Raw genomic sequence first — 18,116 nt, 5'->3', positions numbered from 1 at the left:
TGCAAAAGAAAACCACTTAAACTAATTAGACTATATACATGAATTACTTGCACTCTTCCTGGATACGACAGGTACTTATCTTTTATATAGCAGGCAAGGCAAAATACAATCCAGTTAATCATTTAAGTGAAATAACACATCGGTTTTTTATTAGCATCAAATCTGAACTTTTCCACTGGTTGCTGGTTGAAAAGAAATTAAATAATTTTTACTTTAAAATAATATTTCCATGTCTTTCCTTTTCAAATCATTCATTTTTACATGGCATAGAGATAACAGACTTACTAAAAGTAATCTAAGGAAAATAAGGGGAAGCTCAAGGAAAATAAAGGTAAATTCTTTTGCTAATTATACACAAATATACATTGAATATGTGTAGTGTTTCTATTGAGTTGATTTTCACATGGGCTTCAAAAGTCAGCCAATATTTAAAATCTGCCAGAGCTAATAGCACATTTGATTGTCCATCATTCCATCTCTGTTCCCATCTGTCTGTGAAGTCTAATGATTGTTGTGAATGAGATCTCAGCTGTTTTTCATCTTTATTTTGAGTAATATATTTTTATTCAGACTTATTAATATGTATTTTCACTTCCTGAAGTTATAGAAGCAACTTAGATGGAGTCATTTGCAGCTGGAAAGGCAGCACTTCTTTCTTCTGAGGCACAGCTGAACGATGTAAAGTTTGTTTACAAGGTCATACTTCAACAACTGGCATATAGCTGGTCTATCTTAATTTAATTTATTCCTATATTAATTTTCAGTGCTCCTCTTCTCAACCATCCCACTCCTCAATCCTTATCAACTGAATGTCTTTCCCAGATTTGCCATTTCTTGGCTCTACCCATGTTACTCTTAGGTTGATACAAACGTAATTGCGGTTTTTGCCACTGGCAGTAATGGCAAAAACCGCAATTACTTTTGCACCAACCTAATATAATCCCTCTTCTGCTACAATCTCCAATCATAATTTACTATTCCTACAACTCCCTGCTCTCCCCACTCATTGCCACAGATTATGTGAATTAGTCCATTAGAAATCAATACTATAATTTGTGCACAGATTGCTAGTATGTGATAGGTTACTGCATTCCTTCTCCCAGGAACATTGCATTTAAACATTTCCTAATGTAGTTACCTCCAAATCACAAAATCTTAGGACTCACTGTCAAATATGAAGGATTATACCACTAAAAAAGTAAATGCTCCTAAGAGACAATTTGGGTGAACATCCCAATAAGAAAAATAGTTTCTCATAAATGATTACTGTGTTCTACAGATTTATGACTTTAAAATCAGAATGCAAAATATAATTTAGAACAAGTAGCCATATTTAGCAAATTAACAGATTTTCTGATGGAGAAGATATCAACTGCCTTATTATTTTTCTGAATTAAATTCTGTCATAATTAGTTCTAACAGAACAAAGTATGTAAGTACCTTAAAGACTATCTACCCTTTTTCTTGATCTGTGCCCTCATTCTACCACAAAACATGTATTTTTTTAAACTAACATCATCTGTACGTGCTTGCATGTGTAATCTTACTAAGAGCTAATAGAAAGGCCAGGACCAAGCCTATTTGTTTATGATGTTGTGCAGACCCATCTAGACATTTTCAGTGTCTTGCTTTGAAATAATTAAGCTACATTAGCTGTATAAATATTTAAATGTAGAATTAAAATATGAGAAAGAAAGAAAGAAATAAGTAAATATAAATAGTCTTTTGCAGTTCTGGGAATTCAGGGTTTTAAAGTTGAATTGGCAGAGGTTGGGTTGAGAGAATTACTTCTAATTAGAGTATAATTTATTTAGGATATAATATATGGGGTAGAGCTTTCAGAGAGATATGCTCAACGTGTTATATTAGTATTAGGGTGGAAGTTTAGTTATTGTATTTACTATATAAAATGGAGGTTTAATTTAGTAGAAGGGTCTTAAGATTTTTTGAAAAATTACATCAATCGAGGGGTAGCTGTTGGGGTATTCATGGTTAAAATATGATTTCTGGGCTCTGGGTTGCATTTTAGTCTCTTGTTTTTGGGATTTGGCAAGAGTACATTTACCTAGGTTGATGGTAAAATCAGAGATGGGGGTGGGGAGGTTGCGGATTTAATCGGAAATAGTTCTTGAAAGTGAGCGTACGTGCGTGAGGGTACGTGCGTGAGGGTACGTGCGTGAGCGTACGTGCGTGAGCGTACGTGCGTGAGCGTACCTGGGTGAGCGTACGTGCGTGAGCGTACGTGCCTATTGATTAATTGTTATGTCCTTCAAGCATGGCTTAATTAACACATTATGCTTATTATACTAGCCTAAAATATTCAATATAAGCTCAGCTTCTACAATTGATTTGGCAGGAATCAAATCCGAGTTCGTCTACAGCAGATTCGGAAGGGACCAGGCCTTCCGTGATGGTAAGTGATAGCATCCCCCAAAGTTAAAAATACCAAATGCATGACAGTACTCTCGTGACTGGTTAATAGGGTGGTAGTCATTAGTCCATCGAGATGTCTTATTTAAGGGGAACGTGTGGGCTGTCTTAGTTTTATGGCCCTGAAGTAAGAACTAGATGCCAGGTATAGTTTCAGGATAGTCATCCCCAAGTTTTATGGGCCCAGAGTGAGGAGGGTAGCACTTCCAAGCAGGATGATGATTTCTCAGAAGTTGGTAGATTAAGAGACCAAAATTTGGTAGGGAGTATCCATGTTGACAAGGGATTTTTGGACTAAAATGTGCTATGTCCAGTGAACAAATGTATGTACTATGCGATATTAAGGATTTATAGTATGGATCAATATTTGTATGGATTAAGTCTGTGTTGCACAGTCAATAATAGTAGATGTGCAATAGTTGATTAAAGAGTTGTTAATACGTGTTTATATGTATGTGGACTAGATTTGTAATGTACTTTCATGTATGAATGTACTATGTATGAATAAACACTTATAGTACTATATATTATTCATGGGGACTAGCGGTAATGCACGAAGTATATAAGAGCACTAATGTATTAGTGCTAATTGATTAATACTGACATAGTAGTTAAAGTATGTGCTGAGAAAAATTCAGGGAGTAGATTAATTAGAATTTCAGCTTTGGGTGTTGATGGTGAAGTGGGAATGCTTTTTCCCTGAGTTGTCCTGGGGAAGGGATTCTGCATTTCTGGTTTACAAGGCCAGAGTATTGAATTATACTACAAGGACATTTTCATTTAAGTAATTTATTTTCAATTAGGGTAGCGCGTGGCATAAGGGTGAGGATGGTAGAAAAGTACATAATAGACGCTGTCTGTCCGATGGCAATAAAATGGTATTCGACTGGCTGCCCTCTGATTCATGTGAGTGTAAGCAGGTCAGCCGCTAGGACTCAGAATAGGCATTGGCTTAATGGCCGGAATATTATGCGTTGTTGTTTAGACACGTGAAGTACAGGAGTAACTTGTAGAATGAGAATGGAAGATATGAGGGCTAGCACGCCTCCTAATTTGTTAGGGATAGATGGTAAAATTGTGTATGCAAACCGAAAGTACCATTCTGGCTTAATGTGGGGTGGGGTATTGAGGAGGTTGGCTAACGTGTCGCTCAGGAGTTCAGGTGAAAATAGTACTACAGTTATTAGAAGGATGAGGAGAAAAATTAAACCTACAATGTCTTTGGTTGTATAGTAGGGGCGGAAAGTGATTTTGTCGGGGTCTGATGAAACCACTGAAGGGTTGTTAGATCCTGTTTCATGTAAGAATAAAAGGTGAACAGTTGCTAGAGCTGTAATGATGAAGGGTAAGATGAAATGGAAGGCAAAAAATCGTGTGAGGGTGGCTTTGTCAACTGAGAATCTTCATAGGATTCATTGTACAAGGTCGGCTCCAATATATGGGATGGCTAATAGTAGATTTGTAATTACTGTAGCACCTCAGAATGATATTTGGCCTCATGGGAGCACGTAGCCTATGAATGCTGTTGCTATAGTTGTTAAGTAGGAGGATAATGCCAATATTTCAGGTTTCTAGAAACAGGAATGACCCATAGTATAAGCCTTGGCCAATGTGTAAGAAGAGGCAGATGAAAAATATTGAGGCTCCATTAGCATGAAAATAGTGGACCATTCAGTCGTAGTTTACATCTCAGCTCATATGAGTGACTAAAGAGAAGGCAGTTAAGGTGTCTGATGTATAGTGTATGGCCAAAAATAATCCTGAGATGATCTGAGGAATTAGGCAGGCACCAAGAAGTGAGCTGAAGTTTCCTCATGTAGAAATGTTAGATGGTGTGGGAAGATCAATGAATGAGTAGTTAATAATTTTTATTAGTGGGTGTGTTTTGCGGGTATTGGTCATTGGTGTTCTTGAAGTACAACGATGGTTTTTCATATCATTTAGTCATGGTTGTAGTCCATGTGATAGATTAAAATTTTAATACTAACAAAGACTTTCTTGGCATACACTTTTTTTCCACTTTTAAAAATTAGTCCTCTGTTTTTTGATTGTTCCTTTTTTAAAGATGGGATGAAGGTTATAAGGTAAGAAGTTACTTTGCTTTCTAAACTAAGATTATGTAATGGGCAAACTGAGACAATTTTGCTTCTTCCTTTCCTATTAGGATGCTTTTTAAATTTCTTTCTCATGCCTAATTGCTCTGGCTACAACTTCCATTACTATGCTAAAAAAAAAAAAAGTGATGAGAGGGCATGCTTGTCTTGTTTCTTATCTTAGACAAAAAGTTTTCAACTTTTCTCCATTGAGTATGATGTTAGCTATGGGTTTGTCATATATGACAGTTTTAGATGTTGAGATACATTCTCTCTATACCTAATCTGTTGAAAATTTTTAATCATGAAAAGATATTGAATTTTGTCAAATGATTTTTCTCTATATATTGAGATGGTTTTATGGCTTTTGTCTTAATTTCTGTTTAATATGATGTGTCACATTTAATGATTTGCATTTGCTGAAACATCCTTGCATCCCAGGGATAAATTCCACTTGTATGGTTCTTTTAATGGGTGCTTGAATTCAGCTTGCTAATATTGTGTAAAATACTTTTGCGCTTCCATTCATCAGGGATTTTGGTCTGTGATTTTCATTTCTTGTAGTGTACCTGTATTGCTTTGGTAGCAGGGTAATACTGGCCTCATAAAATGAGTTTTGAAGAATTATTTCCACTTCAGTTTTTTGTGGAAGAGTTTCAGAAGAATTGGTATTAGTTCTTTTTTAAATGTTTTTTTTTTTTAGAATTCAGTAGTGAAGTTTTCTGGTCCTGGGCTTTTCTTTGATGGGAGAGTTTTATTATGGATTGAATCTCCTTACTCATTATTAGCCTGTTCAGATTTTCTATTTCTTCATGATCCAGTACTGGTAGGTTATATATTTCTAGGAATTTATTCATTTCTTCTAATTTATCCAAATTGTTGACATATAATTGTTTATAGCAGTTTTTAATGATCTTTTGTATTTTTGTGGTGTCATTTTCGATGTCTCTTCTTTCATTTCTGATTTTATTTATTTGAGTCTTCTCTTTTTATTCCTAATTACTGTAGCTAATGGTTGGTTGGCTTTGAAATATTGCAATTTTGTGACAGTTAATGTCTATTAGAAATACTTATATTAAAACTTTTCTATCTAGGACAGATAGTAACCACAGATGCAGGGTCAAACTATTTTTCACAGTTGACGTAAATATGTTTTTGTGGTTTTTTGGCCTTAAAAAGTACGCTTATTAGCATCTAAATTAGTATACATTTAAAGTTAGTTTTTTTTTTGGTGTAGCTATGTGTATTTCAAAAACATTAAATACAAAAAGCATGTGTGATTATTTGATTTTGATGTGCTAGTGCTTTACGTTTTCAAGGCATCAGAGAAGCTATTTACAGAAAGATATTGTGACAAGCTAGGGGTTAAATGGAAAGTCTTCTGGGTTTGAGCTTAGACTTTTGTTCAAATCTCAGATGATATATTTTCTAACTGTTTGACTTTGGACAATAATTTCCATTTCTAAGCATATTTTCTCTTCCTTAAAATGGGAAGGGTGATGACAACCAAATGATAACCTTTTATCTACATTAAATGGAAAAATATATTAAATATATGTAATAGGGTGATTGATGGTTAATAAACTCTAACAATATAATTACTTTATAACTTTACCATTATTTCTATGACCTTATCAGAACAGAATAGGATTCTCATATCATTATCTGAGAGCTTTAGGCTCAGATTTTCTTGCTATATTCATCTTATCCCATTTTCTGCTCCCATAACATATTACCACTGACTGGGTAATTTATAAACAATGGAAGTTTATTTAGCTCATGGTTCTAGAGGCTGGGAAGTCCAAGAGCTAGGTGTCAGCATCTGGTGAGTATCTTCCCATGGTGGAAAGCATCACAAGGCAAAGAAGCACAAGGGGAAAAAAGAAAGAAGAAACTGTGCCAAATTCATTCTTCTATCAGGAGTGCACTCTCAAGATAACAAATTCACAGCTGTGATAACGACATTAAGCCATTCAGAAGAGTAGCCCTTATGATCTAGTCATCTCTTAAAGTTTCCACCTCTCAAGAGTACTGCATTGGAGATTAAGTTTCCAACATATAAATGTAGTAGGACATAGCAATATGCAATAAATAATTAGAGTATTTTAACTCCAAAAATAGCAAAAACACAAAGAGACAAAATAATCCACAACAGGATTTTGGGTAAATATAGTAAATCTCAAGTCAGCTTGAGGGTGGGGACTGGGGAGGTATATGTCATTGGAAACCTCTCTCAAGTGTTTCCTTGATGTGGTATCTTTTGTTATTATCTGCCAAGTGTATTAGCCCTTTATTGAGCTGACATTGCATTGACCTTAAAGAGACAAATCACATGCTGGATGAATAGAAGGAAAAGTGTAACAAAAATGTGGCCTAGTGATAACTTGGCTCAAGTCAGAGGCGCAGAACACTTAGAAAAACCACATTGACAGAGCAGTCAAATGAAAGCATAATCTAACACTTACAAAGTAGTTCAGGGTGGCAAGTTTTAGTTTACTTTTTATTAATATGCTCTTTTATGGGCCCCAACTATTTAAATAAATTAATTCCTAAAATAAGGTTTTAAGTTCAGCCTCCCTGACTTACAATATGTGGCATTTTATCAAGAGATTTAAAAAAAAATGATATACAGCTGTTTTTCTGTGTTGTTGGATCAAACTTTGATTTTTATGGATGCTACTTCCTTCAAGGGCTCTTTCGCCATAGGAAGGTAACACAGCCCAGGATCAGGTTTCTGAAAGATTATAACCAACTGTTATATATTTAGGAAGCAAGCTCCAAAACAAGTCCTTATTCTGTTTTTCCCGTCTGGTGAAACTGGTTTGTCTAGTTACATAGATTTTCCCCCATTCAATAAGATTATTGTAAATATTGCATGTGTCTACGTAAATGTATACAATATATTATGATATGCAATGCAGGCAACTATTGGTAATATTGGAATGTGATAAAAAAAAACAACTATCCCTTCCACCTAGGTAACAGAGCTGACATTATCCTTTCCCCATGCTCACAATATCTGATAACCTTCATTTTTAATGAGCATTATACTGAGATATAGGCTATAGGAAGTTAGTTCCTTGCTTTGAGTTTAAAAAAAAATTCTTCATCTAATATCCGTGGCATTGAGATCACTAGTTCACCTAATACTTAGGGATTAATTATAATGAAGCTGATATCTCTTTAGCTTAACTAGCTGCTAAGATACTTTAGGATATAAATATACTTATTTTAATGCTGGAAATATAAAAATATTAACTTATATATTAATTTTAAAGGTAGTTTACCATGTGGCTGGTGAATGGATTGGCTATTTGAATTTTGTCATAATTCTAGCAGTATGAGAGTAACAATAAAGCCCTAGGCCTTACTAGGAGTTAATTTAAAAGTTTATATATTTCATTTCCTACTCAGGGTCCTATTGCACCTTCAACCTCTGCCATTAGAATGATTTATGGGCACTGTTAGACCTCAGAGTGATTCCCAAAAGTTAAAGCTGAGCATAGTACTTCAATAAACCACTATAATAAGATATTTCATTATTACAGTTCTAAATGTCCTGCAGTGTACGTTAATTTAGATATAAAATAATTAAAGGCAATTAAAGCCAATTATACTAAGGATTACTTTGTGCTAATGATACAGAGATTACTTGCTTCAAGGAAGAATTCCCTCTGAAATCATCCAGAAAAGAAGCTGAAGTAGGCGGTGCTAGAAGAAAGGGATTTGTGTGTATACATTTATACATATATATATACACATATGTACACACACACATATACATATATACACACACACATTTAGGAATAGGAAATGCTTTCATATCACTTCTGTGCGTGTGATATGGACACACACACATACATAAGTGATATAGAAAACATTGACAATTCTGAGAATACAATGACTTTATAAATTATTTTCATTAACAGTATCTCAAATGGCTTTTCATCGATGGTCTGAATAAAGTGCATACTGTGGTCTAGAGTGGAACAAATGAGATTAAGAAAAACATTTTCCATGGAGCCCTCAGGTCTCAAGGAGACCTAGAGATGCTGAAGACCAACTTTTTCCCTCTCTCATGGGTCTGGAGTAAGCCACACTTACGCTTACACAACCCTGAGCAGTGAAACCACTCATTTATCAACATATTTTTTTTATTAAAAAACTTACTTATTCCAAATCTCATGTTAAAAGCCTTGTAGCGTATTGTTTGAGAGGATGAGCTTTCAAGGTAGGTAGTCTAGCTTTGAATACTGGTCTACTAGTTGGCGGGACATAACTTAATAGAAATAATAATAATAGGAAATCAATTTTGAACATGTTATTCTACGTCTTTTTGCCTCTACTTCCTAGTCTTTAAAACAGAGTTATAGTAATACTGAAACGGGAAAAGCTCCCTTATCAACCTCACAGGGCGGTTCCGCTGCTCAAACCCCTAGGGGTAGTATGGCCGTCATGCAGACAGGCAGGTTGTGGGGCTCTGACCCCACAGCAGTGTCTAGGGGTGAATGTTTACAGTTGAAGCCCCAATGGGCGTCTGTTACAGGGTGCTTTTTCAGTTTAGCAGTCCATAAGCGGCTTGTGTTAAACTTGTCAGCTCAATTACACTCCCTGCCTTATTGTAAGGATAGAGGGCTTTCTGTACCCTGGGGGGTTCTTGGCTTGGTGTATTGGAAGAATCGGATCACACCTGGGCTTGGAGAATGAGTGCAAGGTTTTATTGAGTGGAAGTAGCTCTCAGCAGATGGGGGACCCAGAAGGGAAATGGTTTTACCCTGGAGTCAGGTCGCTTGGTGCCCGGGCTCTTCTGCAACCTTCCTGGCCAAACTGCGCATTGTTCCCCCAGTCGATGGCCTGCAGGTATGCAGGCGTCTGTTGATGTGCTCTTCCTGGGCGTGCTCCCTTCCACGTCGTCTGGACGTCTGGCTGCTTGTGTCTTATTCCGCGAACGTGTTCCTGTTGACATCCAGCTGCTTGTGTCTCTTCCCGCTTGGGTCTCGGGTTTCTTTTTTTTCTTTTTTCTTTTCCTTTTTTTTTTTTTTTTTGAGACGGAGTCTCGCTCGCTCCGTCGCCCAGGCTGCAGTGCAATGGTGAGATCTCGGCTCACTGCACGCTCCGCTTCCCGGGTTCACGCCGTTCTCTTGCCTCAGCCTCCAGAGTAGCTGGGAGTACAAGCTTTCGCCACCACGCCCGGCTAATTTTTTTTTTTTTTTTTAAGTAGAGACGGGGTTTCACCGTGTTAGCCAGGATGGTCTCGATCTCCTGACCTCATGATCTGCTCACCTCGGACTCCCAAAGTGCTGGGATTACGGTGCCAGGCTGTGGGCACAGGCCCAGAGGTGGAGCCCTCGCCAGGGACCCATCGTTCTCCTCCCAGCACTTTCCTGCCTCTCTTCCATATCAAAACCTCCCTCAAAGAGTTATTGTGGCATTAAGTAAATATATGTAAAACATTTACAACAGTGTCTGCTATAATTATGTTCTCCATAAATTTGAACTGTTCTTTTTACAGTATCCAAATGCCTGCTCCCTTACCAGAACCTTAATTACAGGGACAAATCTATTTGAGAGACTGAATCAGAATATCCATCTTTTCTTGCTGCAAGTTTTTCATCAAAATGCATTCATTTAACCACCAGATATCTATTGAACTCTAACTTTGTGCCAAGCACTCATTTAGGTTTAAGAACTGAATATTTAATGGTGAACAAAACGGACAAGGCCCTTGTTCTCATGAATTTTACAATTCAGTTGAGGGAGTTACAAAATTAAAAATAAAGAAAACCAACAAGTGAATGTGATAATTATGGTCAATGATAAATGCTGTAAAGTGATAAGTGTTATGAAGAAAAATAAAAGAAGTTAACAGGATAGGGAATGATCTGAGCAAGCACAATATTAAGTCAGATGGTAAACGTATATGTTATTATATTTCATTCAATCATTGGATGTTTATTACATCGTGCAAAGTACTGGTCTAGTTATGGAGATACAGCAATGAATTTAGCAAACAACATTCTTGCTCTCATGGAGATTACATTCTCATCTTGAGGCACACATTAAAACAAATAAAGGAATAAGCATTTTTTAGAAGGATAGTAATACATGTTACAAAGAGTGGGAATGGGATGAAAAATGACTGGGGACTATTTAAGTTAGGTGGCCAGGAAATGACTCTCTAATTAGAGGTTGGTTACCTGAGATCTTACAGACGAGGAGCTGTCCTTGCAGATATCTAAATGTTACAGGAAGAGAGATGGCCAAGTGCATAGGCCCTTAATTGGAAATGAGATTTACATATTCAATGAAATAAAGAAAAGCAGGGTAGATTAAACAAAGGCTTTGCCAGGCATGATTTACAGTTTAGAATTTATCCTTGTAATAGTCATTGGAAGACTTCTCAGCCTAGGAGCAAAGGAACTATTTTACTTTTAAAAAATCACTCTGGATACTGGGTGGAAAATGTAGAAGATTTTCCAATGGGAGCAGGGGAATACATTAGGAGACTATTGCAGTGTTATGGGTAAAATATGACCATGGCTTGGATGAGGTTGGTAAGAGTGGGAGTACAAATAGTAGATACATTTGTGATATATTTTAGAAGAACCAACAGCATTTGATGATGGACTAGAAAGTTTGGACATTAGTGAAATACAATAATCAAGAATATTTCCTGGATTATTTAGCCTGAATAAGTGGGAAGATAGTGGAGATATTAAATTTTGGATCCAACTAGAGTTGTCAAATAAGGAAAAGACAATTGTGTATATAAATCTGGGGCTCAGGAGCGATTTCAAAGCTAAAGACAGAGACTTGGAAGGTCATTGATGTATAGACTGTATTTTAAAACTTGGGGTTGGATATGATCATCTAGGTTTAGATAATATAAACCTATTCCTATTTTATACTTCATTCATACAGGGCATTGATTGTTGACTGACCAGTGAATTACACAAAACATACTAAAGTACAGATGTCCATAAAACTCTTCATGCTAAGTGATTAATGATTAATTATAGACCAATCCTTTCTCCTTTCAAATTTCTGTTGTAGCAAGAAGTACACCAAAGAAGCTACTTAGATGCTGAGATTTTCCAGCCCAGCATCACACAGATGGGTTTTAGTTCGTGGCTGGGATGTGCAAGGCAGTAGTGGTGGATTTGGCACCTCTATAATCCAGCTGCCTGTGTTATTCTGCTGATCCACAAAGGTCCAATGTCACAGAAAACTGCTGGATTAATTTGTTTCTGGCTTTCTGTTTAATTTGGGGCGTTTAAAAATTCTCTCTGTTGCTATTTTATTTTCATATTCCTGCCTTGATCTTGCTGTCTCTCTTTGCTCCTAAACTGAAGCCAATTGTCATGCAACCTCTGGATGGGTCACCAAGATTGTATGGTTCTGTGAGGTCCTTCTTGCTTTTTAATATTGTGCCTTAGGCATTAGTGTCTTGCCATAGTTACATCTGTCACCTTCCTGATTGCCTCCTTTGAAATTCATCAGTATGTCACTTGTTAATTTATTTATTTTCTGATACTTGAACTGCTGAGGTTATGTTTAGAATGACTTGAAAGTAGACACGTAAGCTATTCATTTCTTCTCACCCTGTGAAAATTTCCAAATTGAGACACCCAGTTCTCTCTTGGATAGGATTTTTGTATTTATTTTTTAATTTGGAAAGTGAGAGTATGAAGTATCTAGCCTCTCACCAGTATGGATGCTCCAGGAGTTTTGCTTTACAATGTGATATATAATTATTCAAGTAGAGAAGGTCAGTGGTCAGAGAGAGAGAGAGAGAGAGAGAGAATGAGAGAGAGAGAGATATATATAAATGCAGAGTTCTCTTAATGAGACTATATCAGAAGAAGATGTTTCAGCTTATTTTATTTTAAAAAGTGTCTGCAGTTTTCATTTTAACTATATACATCTTGCTTTTGGCAGTTTGACATCCTTGATATTGTTTAAAGATAGGTTTTTATATTTAATGTGAGTCTTTTCCAGTCAGAGACATCAGCTAGAATATGAAAAATAACTTCTCTCATTTTTCTTTTTGTCTTCTCCCAAAATAAATTCCATTACAAAGTGTGTCTGTAATTGAATTCTTTTAGTGAGTGATGATATAAAACCTATTTTTCTTCATTGAAAATTTGATCCAATAGGTCCACAGGGTTTTGTGTCTTCTTGGTGGCAAACATCTCTCTGATTAACGCTGAATTCTGATACAGAGAAACTGGGATGGCAGTGGCTAATGATGTTTGCAATAGGAGTAGCTGACAGTGTAAGAAATGTCTTTCTGTGAAGTTACTACATGCTAATACCAGAGAACTGGGTTGTGTCTCTTCTTCATCCTTCCCAAAGCTTCATCTGTGTTACAAAAATATCCTTCTTCTGCTCTGACTTTTCATAGTGATTCTTAAATGATGAACACCCCTAATCTCTGTATCTCTTATCTGACACTGACGATCACCCCACTGAAACCAAAAGGAAGATACAAATTGAAAATGCAGTGAGACATACACTCAGAAGGTGGGCTTTTCAGGAAAAGCCAATGTTGCAATTCCTTAGCCTTGGTAGCAAACTTCTCTCTGACTAATGCTGAATTCCTAAATAGTTAAAGGGAAATGGGGATGCAGGCAGCTAATGAGGTTTGTAATAGGAGTAGCTGCCAGTGTGACAAATGTGATTCCAGAAATTACTATACACTAACCCCAGAGAAATGACATTAAAGGGAAATAATTTTTGTTTTATTTTTGGCCCCATATTTGGAGAAATAATAGAGCTACCAGGCCTAAAAGGCAAAGATCATTCTACTGATGGTTCAGTAGATAATGTACGGATTCCTAAACATGTCTTTGCAATATCTGTAGACGTCTTCAGTGTCATCAGGGAAAGTTATGATGTGCTTAAACATTCCCAAATCAGTATTCATGTTACTAATATGTGGGGAGGACTTTCACAGAATCCAGCAATAACTGGGCACTCTAACTTCAAGAAGATTAGAGTTCAATGAATTTTTTAAAAATGATATATTTATCTTTCCTTTTGTTACCCATTTTCTCCACAATAAGCCCCTTAAAAATGGTCATATCTGAGCTTTACTGTTCTCATGAAAGAATTCAATTATATATTAGATTGGTGCAAAAGTAATTGCGGTTTTTGCCATTACCTTTAATGACAAAATAACTCTGCAAGCTTTCTCTTAGGATTTAGTATTAAAGGTCTTTACTTTAGAGAAATAAAATAATCATTGGCCAGAAGATCTCATGAGGATTACCTGTAATGGCAAAAAACCACAATTACTTTTGCATCAACCTATATAATAAGCCTTACTTCCATCTAATACGAAGGATTTTACAAATTCGGTATCAAAATACACAAACTATATACCATTATTACCTAGGAGATAACATGCATTCTTGTATAAAGGTGTCTAATTTTGTAATAATCTCTCTACCTCCAAACCCAATCTGGCACTAACACAGTTGACTCTTGCACAACAGGGCTTAGGGGCATTGACCCACACACAGTTGAAAATCCACATATAACTTTTGACTTTCCAAAAACTTAACTACTAATAGCCTACTGTTGACCAGAAGTCTTACTGATACCATAAACCATCGATTAGCATATATTTTTGTGTTATAGATAGATATTATATACTGTATTCTTAAAGTAAGCTGAATAAAATGTAATTAAGAAAAGCATAAGAATGAGAAAATATATTCATTATTTCTTAAGTAGAAGTAGGTCATCATAAATGTCTTCATCTTTGTCTTCAAGTTGAGTAGACTGAGTAAGAACAAGAGGAGGGGTTGGTCTTGCCATCTCAGGGATGGCAGAGGTGGAAAAATATACACATATAAATTGACCTACACAGTTCAAGTTTGTGTTGTCCAAGGGTCAACTGTACTTAGTCATATATTTTTTAAATATGTATGTGTCCTGTTTGGGTTTTCATTCTCCTACAAATCAAGACACTTGTGAGTTTTATCTCTTTTTTGGATGATCTAATTGTCTGCCTTAATAAAACTGTTTCTATAGTTGAGAAAGACTTTGTGTTAAGGTCTCTTCATGCATGGTTTTCATCTATAAAGTGGTAGTCTTGGCTAATGTTAGCCTATCTATTTTATCTTAGATAAGTGTAATCTGAAATTCATTTATGTGTTTAGGAATAAGGTGACAAAATAGTTGTATGCTCTTTATAAATCTCACATACAGTGTGGCAGCCTATGAGTCATTGTTATAAGTGGTTTAGACTTTGTTGTCTTACATGACTTATGTTTATAGCCATACATAAATCACACAGAACTACCAGAGGAATTTTAGTGTTTAGTCATCATAAAAGAAGGGATTTCACAGATTGTCTCTATCAAGTCTGAATGAGGTCTAAGAAGAAAAGGATCGCCAATAAATAATTGGTTTCAACTTGATGTCAGCTAATAATGACTATGTCTATAGAAAATAGTAACAAGAAAACTTCATTTTGCTTTATATTTGCTTCAAGTCTGTGAAATGCAGCCTCTGAAGAACTCTGCAAGGTTTCTCTTAGGATTTAGTATTAAAGGTCTTTAAGAGAAATAAAATAATCATTGGCCAGCAGACCTCATGAGGATTTAGTTTAGATTAGTTCAGCTTAATCAAGAATTCATAATTTGTTTAACATTTACAGATAAATACTGACAAATTTTGCGTGTCAAAATATAAACAAAGTCAAATAAACTAAAATAACAAATTTAGAAAATAGTAGAAACTTGTTCATTCATCCATTCATTTTTTAAAGCACTTAACAGAAAAAAACCCATAATGTTTATAACATGATAAGACTTTCTACAAATGTCTAAGTAATAGACAACTCAGGTTTATTAATTGCCAATGAATATTACCATACAGCTCACAGAAGCTTAATATTAATAAATGAGAAAAATACAGAACTTCACAAATAATTTAAAAAATTGAATATTAAGACAAAACCACACATTTTTACCTATCAGATTGACAAATGTGAGAAAATCTAAAAATGTAAAATGCTCAAAATGGAGTTGGAGAGCTATTTGGCAATATCTATGTTTATACCCCTACTATTTGATTCAGCTAAGTTTGCTCTAGGAATATATCCTACCAATGTATTTGCACAAGCTTGAAAAGATAGACATTTAAAAATATATGTCTTTGTATTTTTTTATTTTTTTATTTTTTTGTTTTTGTGAGTACATAGTAGGTGTATATATTTATAAAATACATGAGATGTTTTGATACAGGCATGCAATGTGAAATTAAGCACATCGTGAATAATGAGGTATCCATCCCCTCAAGCATTTATCTTTTGAGTTACAAACAATCCAATTACACTCTTCAAATTATCTTAAAATGTACAATTAAGTTATTATTGACTGTAGTCTCCCTATTGTGCTATCAAATTAATGGGGACCAAAAAAATAGAAAGAATGAATAAGTCTTTGTTTCTAAATGAAAACAAACAACATGCCCCTTAATAAGTGAATGAGAACCTAAATGCTTATGGTACATCCACGCAATGGATACTGTAACATTGTTTTAAAAATGTGTTATATCTACATTTGCTTTCATAAGAGTGTTAGATCTATCTGTGCTGATATGAAAGGTCAAAATATATTAATTAAAAAATCCAAAGTGCACTATTGAAATTGAATTATCTTGTTTTAAATGAATACAAATGCATTCTTATAAGATATATATTCATATGCTATATTGGAGACTTAAAAGTGAGATTAGGGGAGAGAAAGAGGTATTTTTGCTTTCAATTTGAAGAATTCAGATTGCTGAAAATGTTCACCTTGCACAAAGTAAGTATGACATTTTGAGAAATTAGAGAAAATAGAGAAATTGAAGTAAGATTTATTGAACAATCATGAAATTTTAGGTGTTATGTTTCTTGCCATATACCTGTCTCTACTTTCATTCTTTCAACAACCTTTCATGGTGAATATTAATTAAACCACTTCACAAATGAGTAAACTGACATTGAAAAAGTAAAGAGGGAAACCTGGTGAAATAAATTAATATTAATATATGTTATTTAGCTATTTAATCCAAAATCTTACTTTTTTAACTTTTCATCAATATAGAAAATTAGTAATGAGCTGTTTTATATATCTTTCATAATAAATGTTCAAAATCTGGTATGTATTTTCATACTTATAGAACATCTAAATTTGGATTAGTCACATTTCAGTTGCTAAATAGCCACAACTGGCTAATGGCTACAATACTGAACAGCACAGCACTAGACTGTAAACTCCTTAGGTATCCTCAAAAGCTACCATGTAGGTACTCACTTCTGGATCACCAAACGCTAGCTCAAAGCCTAGCACATAGCAGTTGCTAAAAAAAAAAGTTGACGAATAAGAAACATATTTTGTGATAATATGGAATAGACTTTTTACATGTAAGAAGGTCGGTTTTAGATATTATGGAAAGGAATAACAATGAGGAAGGAAGACAGGAAGCAGTATTTCATTTATATATGTGTGTATACTATAAGGTGTGTGTGGGGGTGTGCAGCAAGGTGTTTTCCTTTGTCTTGTTGCTATTGCTTTGGCATTTAAAACATCGGATTGAAAATGTCCTTTAGAATATTCCCCTTTTGTTATGCACGATATGTTCATGCAGCTTTTTCATCACTTCTGCTGGATAATAGGAGCATTTGAATGCAGTATCTTTTTCTCATTCATCTTGTTACCCACCACAGTGCAAGTAACAGAGCACTCACTCCCTAAAGAAGTATGCCAATCTTTAGAGTAGATTTCCTCAGATCTGTCTTCCTCCCTACAGTTTATTCACCATAACCTATGAGGAATCAGCCTGCTGCTGGCATAGTTTTCAATGATGGCGTGTAGAGGTAACCTCAAAGAAGATGGCATAGTGCAAAAATGATAATTTTCATGCATAATCAAAGTGTATGTAAATGGAAGTTATGAGAGAAGGTTTTGGGTAAACTGAATTGTATATTTTTTACCCAATAGGTAATTTTTCATCCCTCACCTGCCTTCCACCCTACCACTATTTGAAGTCTCCAGTGTGTGTGATTCCATCCTCTATGTTCAGGTATACACATTGTTTAGCCCCCACTTATAAGTGAGAACATATGATATTTTACTTTCTGTTTCTGAGTTTTCACTTGGAATAATGGACTCCAGGTTCATCTATGTTTTTGCAAAGGACATAATTTCATTCTTCTTTATGGCTGAGTAGTATTCCACAGTGTATGTGTACCGCATTTTCTTTACCCAGTTGTCCATTGATGGATATTCAGGTTGATTACATAACTTTGTTATTGTGAATAGTACAGCAATAAACATATGAGTGCAGGTATCTTTTTGATATAATGGTATATTTTATTTTGGGTAGAAACCCATTAGTGGGATTCTTGGGTTGAATGGTAGTTCTATATTTAGTTATTTGAAAAATCTCCATAATGTTTTCCATAGAGGTTGTAACAATTTACATCCCCACTAACAGTGTTTGAGAGTTCCCTTTGCTCTACATCCAAGAAAGTTCTTTTAAATGACAATGTCACTTTATTCATTCACAAATTAAAATCTAAGTATAGTAATTAGA

The sequence above is a fragment of the Pongo abelii genome, chromosome X (assembly GCF_028885655.2).
Source record: "Pongo abelii isolate AG06213 chromosome X, NHGRI_mPonAbe1-v2.0_pri, whole genome shotgun sequence".
NCBI lineage: Eukaryota > Metazoa > Chordata > Mammalia > Primates > Hominidae > Pongo > Pongo abelii.
Note: the sequence above shows the minus strand (reverse complement) of the source record.